This window comes from Dendrobates tinctorius, unplaced genomic scaffold, assembly GCF_039654945.1.
Source record: "Dendrobates tinctorius isolate UK_male_01 unplaced genomic scaffold, ASM3965494v1 ptg000020l, whole genome shotgun sequence".
Lineage (NCBI taxonomy): Eukaryota > Metazoa > Chordata > Amphibia > Anura > Dendrobatidae > Dendrobates > Dendrobates tinctorius.
This window is the reverse complement of record NW_027361688.1, coordinates 17196361-17214850: the sequence shown is the minus strand read 5'-3', so window position 1 is coordinate 17214850 and position 18490 is coordinate 17196361. Positions and strand designations below refer to the sequence as shown.

Genomic DNA, 18490 nt, shown 5'->3' with positions numbered 1-18490 from the left:
TTTTCTTCCCATAAAGTTAGTAATATAACGGTGTAAAAGCAAATAGAAGTACATTTTTAGTAAACATTTTTGCACTTGTTCATTGCTTTCTATGGGTGAAAAAATGCTTAAAAAAACACAGTCCGGGAAAAAAAAAACAATGTGTGTTCTTGAGATTTCTGAAATCTCATAGCTTTTGCTGGTATTGTAAAACGCACTTAAAATATGCATAAAAAAAGCAGCAAAAATTCAACATGTGAACATAGCCTAAGTTCCAGCCAGGCACTGACCAAATACTGACGTATGACTAAACACTAAAATGTAGGTTTACTTAAAAATAAAAAAAACTCCACTAGCCATATAAAATCATTACAGCCACCTAAAAACCCAGTCAAGAGTATATGACCAAGTTTGGATGAATGCAAAACAAGGTCCGAGAATGAGCCATGATTTCCAGAGTGATCTCAAACTCAACAGACTCCTAGTCCATTCTGAAGTTGTGGTCCGTATTCGGACCCTGTTATACAGATGTCTGGTGTAAAAAAAAAAAAATTATTACCTATTTACAGGATTATAGAACTTTTTTGCCTAATCGACTAGAGTGCCAGGGCACATACCCGACTGCTGCTCCATTTATTCCTTTACTGCGCTGCTGCTCAGCTTTTTCCGACAGCCCCATTTGAAAGGGTCGGCATTGGGGCATCCAACATGCTGCTCCATTCCATAGTGGAGATAAAAGTGCCCTCTTGGGGACGAAAATTCCCTGTTCTGCCACTCATTCCTTGTTCCAGTGGTCGGACGTCCACCGATCTGTAACTTGGGACAACCCCTTTAGTTTGGGCCATAGAAATCGGTGCCTGAAGACAATAGCCGATTGCCTTTTTCAGGCGGAGAGGTTTGGCCATACTGCACCAGAAGTTATGGATCTGTAAACTACTCTAAATTGTGACTATATTGCGGAAAAAGGAACAGATGCGGATGTAAGGGACAGGATAGGCGACAGACTGTACTAGGTGCAGCAGCATGCGTGTTACAGGCCGTGTACAAAAACTAGCTCAGTACAGGAGGAAAAGATCACTTTTTGTTTTGGGTCTGCGTCTGCCACATCTGCAGAAAACGGGAAGCAATGCAGTAACTACAACAGAATACACAGAGCTAAGAAGACGAATTGCTGGCACGTAATGCTTGATATTTTATTATTCAGAAGCCTATTACACATAGCAGTGACATCATATACATGATTCAAGGTATTATTAACCACTAGGGAAACTATGGTTTTACTGGAGATTCACTTAAAGGGAATCTGGCAGCAGATTTTTGTTATGCAATCTGACAGAAGCATGATGTAGGGGCAGAGACCATGATTCCAGCTATGTGTCACTTAGATCAGGGTTCCCCAACTCCAGTCCTCAAGGCCCACCAACAGATCAGGTTTTCCTTTGTATTGCACAGGTGAAGCAATTATCACTTGAGCAATACTAAGGAAATCCTTTAAACATGATCTGTTGGTGGGCCTTGAGGATTGGAGTTGGGGAACCCTGACTTTGATTACTGGTTGCAGTGGTTGTGATAGAATCACAGTCTTCTCTGTTGCTGATGTAGCAGAGCTCAGAATGCTGAGCTGCGTATAACCCCACCCACACCTCTGATTGGCAGATTTTTATGCAGGTTGTATAGTGACAGAAATCTGCTAATTAGTGGTTGGAACGGGAGGCACGAGACACCTAGTCCTGTAGTGATAATCTCCTTCTGATAAAATACTGATTGTATTGAAACAGCAACACATAGCCCAGTATGTGAGACATCGCTGGAATCAGGCTGTCTGCCCCTACTGCTCTCAGATTACATAGCAAAAACCTGCTGATCAATTCCATTTAGGACTTAAGACTTAACCCAAGATCAATACTAACCACTTATCGACAGGATAGGTAATATTTTTCATATTGTGCAGAAAGGGGGGGGGGTCTGATATTTGGAACCACCAGCAATCACAAGAATGGGGCCCTCAAGTCCCCTGATTGAACGAATTAGTAAATTTGAGCTCAGGTTGTGGACCTACAGTTATGGCCAAAAGTATTGACACCCCAGCAATTCTGTCAGATAATACTCAGTTTCTTCCTGAAAATGATTGCAAACACAAATTCTTTGGTATTATTATCTTCATTTAATTTGTCTTAAATGAAAAAACACAAAAGAGAATGAAGCAAAAAGAAAAACATTGATCATTTCACACAAAACTCCAAAAATCGGCCAGACAAAAGTATTGGCACCCTCAGCCTAATACTTGGTTGCACAACCTTTAGCCAAAATAACTGCGACCAACCGCTTCCGGTAACCATCAATGAGTTCCTTACAATGCTCTGCTGGAATTTTAGACCATTCTTCTTTGGCAAACTGCTCCAGGTCCCTGGTATTTGAAGGGTGCCTTCTTCAAACTGCCATTTTTAGATCTCTCCACAGGTGTTTTATGGGATTCAGGTCTGGACTCATTGCTGGCCACCTTAGAAGTCTCCAGTGCTTTCTCTCAAACCATTTTCTAGTGCTTTTTGAAGTGTGTTTTGGGTCATTGTCCTGCTGGAAGACCCATGACCTCTGAGAGAGACCCAGCTTTCTCACACTGGGCCCTACATTATGCCGCAAAATTTGTTGGTAGTCTTCAGTCTTCATAATGCCATGCACACGGTCAAGCAGTCCAGTGCCAGAGGCAGCAAAGCAACCCCAAAACATCAGGGAACCTCCGCCATGTTTGACTGTAGGGACCGTGTTCTTTTCTTTGAATGCCTCTTTTTTTTCTCCTGTAAACTCTATGTTGATGCCTTTGCCCAAAAAGCTCTACTTTTGTCTCATCTGACCAGAGAACATTCTTCCAAAACGTTTTAGGCTTTTTCAGGTAAGTTTTGGCAAACTCCAGCCTGGCTTTTTTATGTCTCGGGGTAAGAAGTGGGATCTTCCTGGGTCTCCTACCATACAGTCCCTTTTCATTCAGACGCCGACGGATAGTACGGGTTGACACTGTTGTACCCTCGGACTGCAGTGCAGCTTGAACTTGTTTGGATGTTAGTCGAGGTTCTTTATCCAACATCCGCACAATCTTGCGTTGAAATCTCTTGTCAATTTTTCTTTTCCGTCCACATCTAGGGAGGTTAGCCACAGTGCCATGGGCTTTAAACTTCTTGATGACACTGCGCACGGTAGACACAGGAACATTCAGGTCTTTGGAGATGGACTTGTAGCCTTGAGATTGCTCATGCTTCCTCACAATTTGGTTTCTCAAGTCCTCAGACCGTTCTTTGGTCTTCTTTCTTTTCTCCATACTCAATGTGGTACGCACAAGGACACAGGACAGAGGTTGAGTCAACTTTAATCCATGTCAACTGGCTGCAAGTGTGATTTAGTTATTGCCAACACCTGTTAGGTGCCACAGGTAAGTTACAGGTGCTGTTAATTACACAAATTAGAGAAGCATCACATGATTTTTCGAACAGTGCCAATACTTTTGTCCACCCTCTTTTTTTATGTTTGGTGTGGAATTATATCCAATTTGGCTTTAGGACAATTCTTTTTGTATTTTTCATTTAAGACAAATTAAATGAAGATAATAATACCAAAGAATTTGTGTTTGCAATCATTTTCAGGAAGAAACTGAGTATTATCTGACAAAATAGCAGGGGTGTCAATACTTTTGGCCACAACTGTATTTATTCTGAATTGGACAGGCGGAGATAGCCGAGAGCTGCAGTCAACTATCAACCCAATAGAAAACAGAGCAGCAGTGGCCAACCCGCACCTCATTCTCACAGGGTATTTGGGGGCAAGTTCGGACCTCCTGGAAATAGAGACGTTGATTTTGGGACAAACAGATTACCGGGGACATTAAAACTAAACTAATATCATAAATATTTTAAACTTCAAAATTTATTTTTCTTAACCAGAGGTGGAGATGACATAAATTGATTTCTCCTCCGTAGTCTGACCGTGACTGTAGTCTGGACCTCCCCCGAAGAACTTTTTTTTTTTATGTTTTCTCCATCTCTAACTGGTGGAAACAAACTAAGGTATTTTATAGATATGCTTAGTTTTAAGCCTCATTCAGACGTCCGTTTTTTGCTTGCGACCGCTACCTGCGGTTTTCACAAACAGCACTCACACAAACAGACAATCCCTGCATGTGTTGCGGCTCTCAAACAACTGCGAGACGTGCGGTCGCGGGGACTGGAACATATTGATGAAACTCGGACCAAAAATCACTGATGATCTCAGGGTTTTTTTCGTATATGAAAAAAAAAAAACTGATGTGTGAATGAGGGCTTAGGTTTTACCAAGTAGTTTCAACATAAGTTCTAATATCTTAAAAAATTTAGGGGCAAATTAAAAAAATCTATCACTTTTTAAAAAAAAAAAAAAAAATATTCACATTTTGTAATGTCTTTGCTATTAACCATGTCAATGTAAATTAATTAAAGGAAAATTCATTACTTGAACATATGTGCTGTAAAGCCATGAAAACCTCCATCTCTCTAATTGATTCCAGACTGAGCTTTATTATAAAATGTTTAAAGCTTAAGGTTAAAATGTTAATTTTGCTTTTCTTAGACAAACAGCCTATAGTTATAGTCAGTCAAAACATTAAAGGGGTTGTCCAGGACTAGAATATTGCCACCCTATTCTTACGGTAGGATTTGTGAAGATCTGACACCCTGCGTCTCCACCGATCCGCTGTTACCAGGTTCTACCGCCTCTGGAAGTTCATGATTCAATACAATCAGTATTTTATCAGCAGAAAATTATCACTACAGGACTAGATGTATTGTATCTACTAGTCCATCCCCACCCCCACTTCTGATTGACAGCTTTCTGTGTACACTGTATATTAACAGAAAGCTGGCAATCAGTGGTGTGGGTGGGGCTATACAAAGCTCAGCATTCCAAGATCTGCAGGAGAGAAAATGGAATTGTATTAAAATGACAGCAAGCAGCCCAATAAGTGGAGCATCACTGGAATCAGGGTAATTGCCCCTACATTGTGCTGCTCTCGGATTATATATAAAAAACTGCTGACCAAATACCTTTAAACACTTTCTTAGGTAGCTCTGAGGGTCGAATCCATAGTGACCACCATCTTTTAACAAGAATAAAATACCCCTATCACTCTGAAGTAACATCATTGCTTTACATGGATGGCTCACTGTGTAATGCTTGCTGGCAGGTTTCCTGGCCGATCATTGGTGGTCCCAGCAGTACGAAACCATGTGATACCCTGTGTCCTTGTCACCAGAGATTTTTTTTTAACTAATTCACAGCACCCCGGTCCATTGGCCATGTGGGTACTCCGTGGCAACTGGACCGGAGCACCGAGAACTTCCTACTACCTGCTGGTATTATGGGCGCCTCTTCTGACTTGTAGGCTTATTAATCAAAAAAGGTGCTTAGGTAGGTAGTAGGGAGTAGGTGGTAGGAAGAAGGGAGTAGGTGGTAGAAAGAAGAAAGGTGGTAGGAAGAAGGTAGCAGGTGGTAGGAAGTAGGTGGTAGGAGGTAGGAAGTAGGTGGTAGAAAGAAGAAAGGTGGTAGGAAGAAGGTAGTAGGTGGTAGGAAGTAGGTGGTAGGAAGAAGGTAGTAGGTGGTAGGAAGTAGGTGGTAGGAAGTAGGTGGTAGGAAGAAGGTAGTAGGTGGTAGGAAGTAGGTGGTAGGAAGTAGGTGGTAGGAAGAAGGTAGTAGGTGATAGGAAGAAGGTAGTAGGTGGTAGAAAGTAGGTAGTATGTAGTAGGTAATAGGAAGCTCGTAGTGCTCTGGTCCAACTGCCATGAACAAACCAATATGGCCATCGAACCAGAGTACTGCAAATCGAGGCTACAACATTAAGATGGCCATACAGAGGAAAGTCATCCGAGTCTGTGGCTGTCACAATCGGCCAACTTTGTAAAGTGGGGATTGTCCTGACTGATTTTAATATGCCCAATCATTTTGTTTCCATTTGAGATAGCAAGAGTCCAAAAGGGACCTTTTCCCATGGTTGTCCAAGCAAGTCTAGGCTAGTGTGCATGTGTCTGGGAGGAAGAGTTGAAAAACTTTTGGCAAACCACCGTCTTGGTTGCTTGGGCAACCAAAGAATGAGTCTATGGTGAATTTTTGAGTCTCCGTTCCGCTTCCTTGCAGGAGGGTTTTTTGGTTTTTTTTCGATCAGTTGCAACAGTCAGATTGTTTGCAGAGACAAAGTGTGAGCTCTAGAGGAAGCCGCTCACAAAATCAACTCGATCTAAGTGGTATAACAGGAAGTTTCACGCTGATATCAATTCCAAGAATTACGAGCGTTCTGACAAGAAAGTGCTGCTTTTGTTTCCTCAATACCAAGTAATTGGTGAGCTTGGTATTCGCTGAGGAAGCCCCTGGTCAAGTATTATTTGTGAAGTTGTTTTGGTAAATAAAAGTCTATTTATCTCCATCATTTGTCAGTGTAATCCAAACTCTAGAGTGTTCTCATTGAGCCGACCACTTCTCGACCATCCACACCTGGGAATCCTTGACTAATGGAACCTCTTTTGAATACAAAGTTTTGCCTAGCTACATATATCCCCCGTAGTGGCCCTAAAGAGTGGACCATGGATGGGCCGAGTCCACCAGAGATGGAGCTAGAGACCTAACCACCGATCATGGATTATTTATAATTCTAGGGTCTTCATACGTGCCAGAAGGAACTTTGGTCGCCTTCAACGGCCACCTCTGCAGGGTCTTCCTGTTACATCTTAAAATTTGTTAAAGGAACTTTCCACTTTGTGATTAACTTATTGTCCCGCAAGTAGGAATTTGCAAAGTATTCCTCTGCTAGGACACCAAGCAACCGACTAATAATCTATGGGGATGCTTGGCGTTAATTGATCCATTTCCCTGCAACACCACCTCTGTGAAAATGAAGCAGAACATGGTAATCATTCACATCAGCGAATTGCCTTTGTCGATCTTCCTTTTTCATTGGCATAACTAGAGCCTCATGGGCTCTGGTGCAAAATTTTAACCTGGGGCTCTACCTGCATGACTGTCAGATGTATAGGTCAGTGTAGCGCTCTAAATTCTGTGAAGATATACATGTAATAATCTCCGTCATCTTGTATTGATGTCTTCCATCCTAGGCCCCTTCCGGTAATAATGTCCCCCATCCTGGGCCCGTTGCAGTAATAGTGTCCAAAATCCTGTAACCCTTCCAGTAAGAATGTTCCCAATCCTGGACCCCTTCCATCTTGGGCTCCATCCTGCTATAATTTCCTCCATCCTGAGCCCCTTCGTATAACAATTTTCCCATCTGAGCCCCTACCTGTAATAATATACCTGTCCTGGCACCTTCCTGATATAATATCCTCCATCCTGACCCCTTCTGCTATAACGTCCCCCATCCTGGGCGTTCTCTAACAATAATGTTCCCCATCCTGGTGTGATGTCTCCATCCTGGTCCCTTCCAGTAACATAGGTCCCCCATCCTGGGCCATTAATTTCCCCAAACTGGGTACAATTTCCCCATTCTGGGCCCCTTCCAGTTATGTCACCCATCTTGGTGCAATGTCCCCTTCCCAGCCTCTTCCTGTAATATATGTCCCCCATCTTGGGCTCCTACCTGGTATAATGTCCCTTTCCAATAATAATGTACCCTTCCTGGGCGCATCCTGTTCAATGTTCTTCTCTAACATATTAAAAAAAGAAGATTTTCCTTATCTTCCCCGACTCTCAATACGCACGTTGTCCTCCTCTGTAGTCAAAGCAGAGGACCGCAGCCAATTTCGGCGTGCCTGCTATAGGTGACGCATGACGTCACCGCTATGTGCCGCCTGTGAATGGCACACTGTCATCTGCTGGCCTCTGATTGGCCAACGGCTTGTATTACAATGCAAGGATCCGGCAGGGTGAAATAGGCGGTGACAATGGCGGGGTTTCCTCCCGCACTGGCTTGGTCGAGATCGCATCCTCTGCGACTGCGAACATTACGTGCCTGCCCCCTTTATTCCATGTTTTGGGGTCGAAAGTTGGGTTTCGGCTAGAGATGAACAGACCGATTCCAGGGACTCCGGTCAGTGGCACTAGAACTAGAGTCCTGTGAATTGATTCCCTCTTCTCTTGTGCCACCTGTATAACACATCGGCTCTTTTGGCTAGTACACCGAACCTTGGGATGCATTGAGACATTTTCGCTGATAAATTCCAAAATAATCAGTTTGTCGTTACACCCAACAATCGGTTCATTATAAGGTAAATGTTGAGTCATTTTATTCATTCATCTAGTAACAGTCTTAATGATATCATCGTTTACAGTTGTGGAAGAAACCGAAACCTGGTTTGCGAAAGTCTAAACTCTTATTGGAGAGGTTGTCCAGAATTTAAAAAAAAAAAAAAAGGCTGCCTTTTTCCAAAAAATGGCTCCACCCTTGTTTACAAGTCAGGTCTAGTTTTGCTGCTCAGCGTAATTGACGTGAATGGTTTAGAGTCACAACACCACAAAAAAAGTTAGATGGTGGCTCTCTTTTGAGAAGAGGGCACATTCAGAGGATTATACGTGGTCCTTTTGCCGACCTTGTGTGTCACAGACCTCATAAGCACTGTGCACTGACCCATTATAACCATTGTCCTGTGTGGAGGCCCAGGGCCGGTGTCAGCACCCAGCGCACCCGGGCAAGTGCCGAGGCCCTGGCGAGATGGGGGGCCTACTCACGCTGTCCGCCACGCCCCCCATGCATGGCACGCACCGACCCCATCCTCTTGCTAGGCTGTGTTTTCTTCTGGCACAGGACCTGTGATGAGATCACAGGAGGGGAGGAGTCAGTGGTCACCTGATCAGAAGCCTTGTGTCTGCAGGACTCTGCTGTGCTGGTGGTCGTCATGGTGCTGGATGAGGGAAGCTTATGGGTGGGTTCAGGAGGGGTTTACAGGGTGGATGTAGCAGAGCTGTGTGTGTACGGAGCGGAGCCGCGTGTGTACGAGGTGTGCGTAGCGGAGCCGCGTGTGTACGGGGCGGAGACGGATGTGTACGGGGCGGAGATGGATGTGTACGAGGTGTATGTAGAGGAGCCGTGTGTGTACGAGGTGTACGGAGCGGAGCCGTGTGTGTACGAAGCGGAGCTGCGTGTGTGCGAGGTGTACGGAGCGGAGCCGAGTGTGTGCGAGGTGTACGGAGCGGAGCCGTGTGTGTACGAGGTGTATCGAATGGAGCCGCATGTGTACGAGGTGTACGGAGCGGAGACAGATGTGTACGAGGTGTACGGAGTGGAGCTGCGTGTACGAGGTGTACGGAGTGGAGTCGTGTGTGTACAAAGTGTACAGAGCTGAGCCGTGTGTTAATTGAGCAGAGCCGAGTGTGTACAGGGTGTACGGAGTGAAGCCACATATGTATGGAGCAGAGCCGTGTGTGTACGAGGCATACAAACCGGAACCGTGTGTGTATGAGGTGTGCGGAGCCGTGCGTTTACACTGTGTATAGTGGGGAGCTTTTAAACCTCCCAACCATCCCGGATCCAATGGGACAGTCCCGATTTTGAGAGAGAGACTGCCCTAGCCGGGAGCTTACTTTTCCCACGGACACAGGAGTACACGGCGGAGCCCCAAGGAGCACTTTAAAACTTGCACGTGACGTTCTACTGGAAGTGACGTGCTGGAAGCTGACCGGAAATTAGGTAATTTTGGGAGGAGATTTTGGCGGAACCATGGAGGCACTTCAGGGAATGCTTCAGATCCATCACCGTGTCCTCCTTCGACAGCGTGAACAGCGGGATCACCTTGGAATCAGGGATGCCGGCCATGTGAGCGGATCATGATATGTCCTACATTGGGAGGCTCAGGTGGGCACTACAATGGGAGCCGGTCTGCTATGGTGTCTTTATAGAATATTTCTTTCTCTTTCTGTTTCTTTCTCTCACTGTTCGTTCTTTCTTTCTCTCTAATCTTTTTTTTTTTCTTTCTCTCTCTCTGTTCTTTCTTTCACTCTCTCCATTCTTTCTCTCTCTGTTCTCTTTCTTTTCTTTCTTTCTTTCTTTCTTTCTTTCTTTCTTTCTCTCTCTGTTCTTTCTCTCTCTCTGTTCTTTCTTTCCTCTCTTTCTCTCTCTGTTCTTTCTCTCTCTGTTCTTTCTTTCTCTTTCTCTCTCTCTCTGTTCTTTCTTTCGCATCTTTCTTTCCCATTTTTCTTTCTCTCTCTGTTCTTTCCCCTCTTTCTTTCTCTCTGTTCCTTCCCCTCTTTCTCTCTACCACTCTGTTCTTTCTTTCTTTCTTTCTTTCTTTTTTTCTTTCCCCTCATTCTTTTTTCTCTCTCTCTGTTGTTTTTTCTGTCCATTCTTTCTTTCTCTCTCTGTTCTTTCTTTATTTCTTTCCCCTATTTCTCTCTCCCTCTCTGTTTTTTTTTCCCCTCTTTCTTTCTCTCTCTCTCTGTTCTTTCTTTCGCTCTGTTCTTTCTTTCTTTCTCTCTGTTTCTTTCCCCTATTTCTCTCTCCCTCTCTGTTCTTTTTTCCCCTCTTTCTCTTTCTCTCTCTCTGTTCTTTCTTTCGCATCTTTCTTTCCCATTTTTCTGTCTCTCTGTTCTTTCCCCTCTTTCTTTCTTTCTGTTCCTTCCCCTCTTTCTCTCTACCACTCTGTTCTTTCTTTCCCCTCATTCTTTTTTCTCTCTCTCTGTTGTTTTTTCTGTCCATTCTTTCTTTCTCTCTCTGTTCTTTCTTTATTTCTTTCCCCTCTTTCTCTCTCCCTCTCTGTTCTTTTTTCCCCTCTTTCTTTCTTTCTTTCTTTCTTTCTCTCTCTGTTCTTTCTTTCGCTCTGTTCTTTCTTTCTCTCTGCTCCTTCCCCTCTTCTTTCCTTCTTTCCCTCTTTCTTTTTTTTCTCTCTGTTCTTTTTTTCTGTCCACTCTTTCTTTTTCTCTGTTCGTTCTTTCTCTGTTCTTTATTTATTTCCCTCTTTCTTTTTCTCTCCCTCTCTGTTCTTTTTTCCCTCTTTCTTTTGCCTTTTTTCTGTCCACACTTTCTTTCTCTCTGTTTTTTCTTTCTTTCCTCCTCTCTGTTCTTTCTTTCCCCTATTTCTTTCTCTCTCTATTCTTTCCCCTCTTTCTTTCTGTTTCTCTGTTCTTTCTTTCGCTCTATTCTTTCTTTCTTTCTTTCTCTTTCTTTCCCCTCATTCTTTCTTTCTCTCTCTCTCTCTTCTTCCTTTCTTTCTCTCTGTTCTTTCTTTCTCTGTTCTTTCTTTCCCTTCTTTCTTTCTCTGTTCTTTCTTTCCCTTCTTTCTTTCTCTCTGTTCTTTCTTTCTCTGTTCTTTCTTTCTCTTTCTGTTCTCTCTGTTCTTTCTTTCTCATCTTTCTTTCATACGTACACTACTAATCAGTAGCCTCCTTCACATGAACGTGTTTTGCCACAGAGCGCGTGTCCGTGTGATCCATTTTCGGCCGGCACCACGGATGCCACACGGCATGAATCGTATGTGTTAAAGGGGGGGGCACTGAGACTCTTTCGCCTGGGGCCCTCAAAAACCTGAAGCCAGCCCTGTGGAGGCCATTATACTGTTTGGAGGGCTATGTGGAGGCCATTATACTGTTTGGAGGGCTATGCGAGGGCTCATTATACTGTTTGGAGGGCTATGCGGGGGCCATTATACTGTTTGGAGGGCTATGCGGGGGCCATTATACTGTTTGGAGGACTATGTGGAGGCCATTATATTGTTTGGAGGACTATTTGGAGGCCATTATACTGTTTGGATGGCAATGTGGAGGCCATTATACTGTTTGGAGGGCTATGTGAAGGCCATTATACTGTTTGGAGGCTATGTGGAAGCCATTATACTGTTTAGAGAGCTATTTGGAGGCACTTATACTGTTTTGAGGGCTATGTGGAGGCCATTATACTGTTTGGAGGGCTATGTGAGTTTCTTTTTTATTTACACCAATTACCGATCACAATAAATAAAGCGTTCATTATAGTGTATAGATCATAACAATTACAAGGATGCAAAATATGTCTATGTAATTACTTGATGTTTTGTTTAAAAAATGTTTGCTAAAAATGTGCTTATAATTGTTTTTACACAGTTATATTACTAACTTTACCGGAAGAAAAAAATCACTTTTCCTTTTCAGTTAATTTTTCTTTTTTTACCTAATTTCTCTTTTTACCTATTGGTATGTAAAGATATTGAATGTGGAAAAAATTTGGCTTCAAAGATCCCATAAAAACTGGAGTTTTTTATGTAAATATTAAAAATGACTAAGGACCCTGTGGGCTGAAATGCATCTGTCTGGCTATTTCTCCTCCACCATGGGATTGTGACATTTATACTTTTGTCTCTCATTTTTAATATTTACATTAAAAAAACTCCAGTTTTAATGGGATCTTTGAAGCCGGATTTTTCTAAAGTCAATTTGTATTTCTTCTGCACTGCTGGTCTTCTGGGCTTTGGATTCTTCTGTGTGTGCTGACTTGTTTGCATTTTTTTCTAACTTATTTAGAGATATGGGACATCTGTATATATCAGTACACCGTACCTGTAAAGAAGAATACTATTGAGGTTTTTAGAAATAAAAAATAAAAAAAATAAAGCTATGTTCACGCGTTGGGTTTTTGATGCATTTTTTAATGCAAATTTTAAGCTGCTTTTTACAGTACACCAGCACAGGCTATGAGATTTCATAAATCTTATGCACATACATTATTTTTTTTTCCCTGACTGATTTGGAAAACTTGCTGTGTTTTTTGCAAACTGCAGTATGTCAGTTCTTTCAGCGTTTTTTTTGGCAGCATTTTTTCACTCTTAGGTAAGTCCAAAAACTCAACAAAAAACACAGGTATTAGATTTTTTTGGTGCAAAAATGCAACGTGTGAACATAGCCTTATCCTATCATAGACAAGAGTCTGGCCTGTGACTCACTGTAAATGTTTCTGCCTTCCATGCCATCCAGAGTTAAAATCCTGGCAAAAAGTGATTGGGATAAAAAGTTGAGCCCTAACTAAATATATAAAGACGTCTTTACCCCTCGTCCAGAATGTAATATGTAGTCAGAAGTGAATTTATGGAGATGAGGAAGCACAGCAGCGTCCTGTGTAATCAACTACAGGAAACTTAGTCATTAGAGCAGCAGTAACAGCAAATTTTGTTTATCACACATTCATTTAATGATATTGCTCCAACCCCTGAAGGGCGTCCGTATTTTGGTGGAACTATCTGTATACTGTAGGTCTTGCATTCCCACAGAAAATATTCATGGTTAAGGATCTACAGATGCTATATAAGTATTTAATGGGGGAGTTTATGGTTTTTCTTCAGTGTTAGTATGTATGAGAAACCGTTTTGTTTGCTTTCAAATTTTAATGTAGACTTTTATTACTTTTTTTTTTAAATTTAATCCCATTATGGAATGCTATATTATGACTTTACTCCAAATTTCCCTGGCTGAACAGGTTCCCAAATGTTAAAGTGTCACGCCATTGACTGTAGAGACCAAAGGATGGACTTCTATTACATTGCCTGGAAGAAGACCTGTTTCAAGGTCAAAAGTGGTCAGTTTTTACTCTTATTTTATTCCCACTGCTCTTCTGATAACTTGCATTTTTTGGGGGGGGGTGTTTTTGCCACTCCTGCTTGGCAGAGACCATGAAAAGCTCATTTCTCTGGAACCATGTGGCAGATTTCCTGCCAAAAAAACGGAATACTTAGGAGAGCAGGAAAAAAAAATTAGAGCTAAAATAAGGTCACTTTGGTCTTGCTAACAGGACCACTGCTCTATGTTGACCACCATAAGAAGGTGTGTTGACTATCATTTAGAGATTACTGGTAGAGATGCGCAAATTGATTCAACGCAAATCAGATTTGCTCCAATTTTTTTGCAATTTGATTTGGCAGTCACTTTCCTTTCATGGTGGGAAAGGTGCAAGAAAAAAAAGATCTTCTGGCGATGACTAGGCTTCACTTGACATCAAGATGTCACGTAAGGCGCCTAGATACCGTTGGAGGCACTGAAAAATGAAGACTGCAGAGAAGAAGACCCAAGCCTGAAGGAGGGAACCACTGTAGAAATGGGTGGAGAACTTCTGTGATGGGACAGGTGAGGATCGATGACAGTATCATGTTTTTTAATTTTTCAACCCTTTGTTCATCTTGCTTCAAGGTCATAACTTATATAGTGGCTTGCAAAAGTAATCAGCTCCCTTGCTGTTTTTCATGTTTTGCTTCTTCACGACCTGGAATTTCACTGGTTTTTTTGGAGGGTTTGCATCAGTTCATGAAAAGAAAATGACAACTTGAGCATTCCACTTCTGGCCACTGGGATTTTCTTTCGAATTCCTAAAGGCAAAACTGCTCCAGCTCTCTCAAGTTAGTTTTCCCTGCTGAACAGCAATTTATCTTCAAGTCTGACCACAGATTCTCAATTGGATTATGGACTGGGCTTTGACTAGGCCACTCCAAAACATTTACACTTGGGTCATTGTCTGGTTAGAAGATGAACCACTGTCCTAATCTCAAATTACTAACAGACTGAAAAAGATTTTGCTCAAGAACATCCCTGTATTTCACACCATCCGTCGTCCCCTCAACTTTGACCATTTTCCCTGTCCCTGCTGCCCAATGGTGTTCTTGGGGTGATGAGCTGTGTTCAATTTTGGTCTCATCTGACCACAGCACCTTCCTCCAAACATTTGGGTAGTCTCCCACATGTCTTTTGGCAAACTCAAAATGATCCTTACAATTTTTCTATGTAAGTAAAGGCTTCCTTTCTGTCCACTCTTCCATAAAGACCACCTCTATGAAGTGTACGTCTTATTGTGGTCATATGGGCAGATATTCCAGTCCTTTCTTGGGAGCTTTGCAGTTCCTTCAGTGTTACCTTTGGTGCCTCTCTGATTAATGCCCTCCTTGCCCAGATGAGCGTTTTGGTGGCCAGCCCTCTCTAGTCAGGTTTGTTGTGGTACCATATTCTTTCCATTTGATGATAAAGGATTTGATGGTGCCCAGGGGATCATCAGAGATTGGGATATTATTTTGTAACCCAACCCTGACTTGTAATTCTCAACAACTTTGTCCCTGATTTGTTTGTAGATCTCCCTGGTCTTCATGGTTTTGTTTGGAGATCTTCTTGGTCTTTATGATGTTGTTGGGAAATCTCCCTATATTCACGCTGCTGTTTGGAGATCACTTTGCTCTACATAGTGTTGTTTGGAGATCTCCTTGGTCTGCATGGTGTTGTTTGGAGATCTCCTTGGTCTTCATGGTGTTGTTTGGAGATCTCCTTCATCTTCATGATGTTGTTTGGACATCTCCTTGGTCTTCATGGTGCTGTTTGGAGATCACTTTGCTCTACATAGTGTTGTTTGGAGATCTCCTTGGTCTTCATGGTGTTGTTTGGAGATCTCCTTGGTCTTCATGGTGTTTGGAGATCTCCTTCATCTTCATGATGTTGTTTGGACATCTCCTTGGTCTTCATGGTGCTGTTTGGCGATCTCCTTGGTCTTCATGGTGTTGTTTGGAGATCTCATTGGTGGTGTTTGGTTAGTGTTGCCGCTTGCTTAATGGTGGCCTCTGTGGCCTTTCAGAAAGGTAAAGTGTATATAATGACAGACATGTGACACTTAGATTGCACACAGGGGGACATCCTGTCACTAAGCATCTGGCTTATGAATGTAACTGCTTGCACCAGAAATTTTTAGGAGTTTCATAGCAAAAGGGAGGGAATACATATGTACTTGGCAATTTTAGTTATTTGATCCCATATATTTAATTTATGTCTATATTTTGCTCACTTCTCTTAACCAACCTAGACTATTTAGTACTGATGCGTCACACACAAATCGGATTACAGAAATATTTACACACAGGTTGTAATGCAACAGAATGGGTAAAAAAAGCCAGGGGGGGGGGGTGAATACTTTCACAAGTCACTGTAATACAAGCAATTAGGACATTTGATTCACATTGAATACATTTTTTGTGAATCAAGTTCTGCTGCCAAATTCTAATTGTGACAGATTTGCTCATTTCTGCTTGCTAGGGTTCAGGAGGAGGTTCATGGAAGGACCTTCAGAAGCTTCTGTCCACCGTTAGGCCTCAACTCCCTCACGTAGACTTTTACTGAGACAAAGTAGATGACTGGTAAATAGATTTACTAAAATGACTTTACGGCTTCCCAGAGAACAGAAAAACTGAGAATTGAATCAAATCTAAACCGAGACAATGGCAGATATAGGTTGTGCTTCTGGGGGATTTCCAGCCGAACAAATTAGTACAGAACATCGATAATATTGAAAGTTCTTTGGTTCCATCATCTCCTATTAAATAGTATGTAACTATTTGTAGAACTTATCTTCACATTTAACAACTTACATGTAAAGTCCAAAACGTCTTCTGACATGCCATATAGCCATGCCCATACCAGTACTGTAAATTTAGGATAGGTCAATACATTGGATGTAATGTAATCACGAGATGACTCCACTTAAAGGTAACGTCTATAATTTTTTTTTTAAATTATATAAGACTAAAATTCTTTAACTGTTCATTTCTTAATATATCACAGTAGGAATCGGTAACTCTGTTTAACTGATAGAGAGCGACCATTCGTCTACATTTGCCATAGAGTTAAGATATGAAGTTTTGGCTGCCATCAGCCACCACTAGAGGGAGCTTATGAGCATACGGCATACTCCGCATACATTATACTCAATTCCCTGTAAGCTCCCTCTAGTGGTGGCTGAGGGAATGTTCTCTTTGGTCTTAGCCTATGGAAATCTGTAAAAAAAATAAAAAATGGAACAATTGAGCAAGCTCCAAGAGATTAACTTACAATTTTTTTTTGCTCAGATGAAAACTTAATGGGACACAGATTTAGAATATTTGCTGAGGACATATATCGTCTTTAAAGGGGTTGGTTCACAAAAAATAAAATGTTTATATCCATTATTAGGCAATTTTGAATGTAATTAAGGATGGTCCTCTACTACAAATCCACCAATTTTTGAACCAGGGCATTGAGTTGCTATAAAAGAGTGCTACTGCCATAGCAGATTTGGTCCATCTACGCATTACCTGGACAGTCTGTCAATAAAGATGGACCAGGGTCTTCATTGTTGTAAAGCTGTTGTCCTATTGTCCACTTTCAGATGTGTTCATAGTATGATTATATTGAAGTCACTAATATACTTTTATTTTCAAAGGCGCTCCGATCTACAGCTTCTTTTGGGGTTGGTCCAGGTTCTAGCAGCTATATTTGCAGCCACATGCTCAACAGAGGAGGGACTTTCCTGTAGTGGGATGTCATCCTAGCTGTGTGTGAAGGAGGCTGGTTTTATAGCCAGGCCAACCACCTTCTCTCTATGGCACCAAAATGATGTAGAAAGGGGCTTGCTTAGCTATTGAAATGGGCATTCAGTCAGTGCCCTTAACATGTAGCTCTGCTGCTCTGGCCATGTTCTGACACCAGAAACTCTTATGTTGAACACAAACAATTTAGAGTGCAGTTGCTAAGACCCAGAACCTTGTAGGCTCACCTGGCGAGGTGGATCCTTCAAGGCCAAGGTCCGGATGGGCACACTTGTGTCAATGTAGTGGGCAGGTGACGCTTGGGGGATACCGGTGACAGATGTACTGTAGACCTCAGTCGGACAGGAGACTGGGAACAGGTAGCTGAGGTATCTGAAGCTGCAGGCAGACAGGAGATATCCTGGAGACGCCAGACAGGTAGCAGAGGTACTGCAGACAGGTAGTAGAGGTACTGTAAGCCATGGGTAAACATGAGATGTCCTGGAGACTGCAGACAGGTAGCAGAAGTAATGGAGACAGGAAACAGAGATTTTAAAAACCGCAGGCAGACAGGAGACGTCCTGGATATATAGGCCCAAGGATATGATCACATGGGAGCACGGATCCGGGCCAACTGCAAAGCCCGACGTGGAGCACAGCAGTATCTAGAAGACCGGGATAAGTGGCACAAAGCCCAGATCCAAGGCCGGTCTGTAAGTGGACCATGGCTGATTGCTTTAGATGACGGCTTCTTTCAAAATGAAATAACTTCTAGAAAGTGGTCAGCTTGAATAAGGGCTATCTCCCTGTAACATCCCTTTAATTTCCAGTATATATATAATCTTGAGATATCTTCCACCTTGAGGTCAAAAATTTGTGTTGCTCTAGTCTAGTGTCCAGTCTTCTTCCCTGATCCTACTGCAACTTGACTGGACACCAGACCAGGGCAGAATTTATCTTTTTGCTCCTAGAAAATGTTTCTATTAATTTTGGGTGGTGGCTATAATAACCACTTTTCCAATTTCGGGAATGAATAACCTGACAATATATTTATTAAAATCCCATCACCGATTCCCCTGTATGTCAGAATTTGGATTTGCCATTCAGGAGCCTGCGAGAGCTGGTGGCCGATCCCATGTTCATAATCCTTTGTAGATGCCGGTCGGGACTCTGTAATCCATCTTAACAATAAAACCCCATAGCTCAATTTGCTGCTTGTCCGTGACCTGGACTTAAGAGTAACAGTACGCCTGACAACCAAATAAAAAACATTCTTCGTT

The 18490-nt window shown here is 42.4% G+C and overlaps 1 protein-coding gene across 1 annotated transcript in view; it reads left to right on the top strand.

Annotated features, from left to right (window-relative positions):
- The window catches only part of CCND2 (cyclin D2), a 574109-nt gene that overhangs the window by 91967 nt on the left and 463652 nt on the right, over nucleotides 1-18490 (top strand). The window lies entirely within an intron of this gene.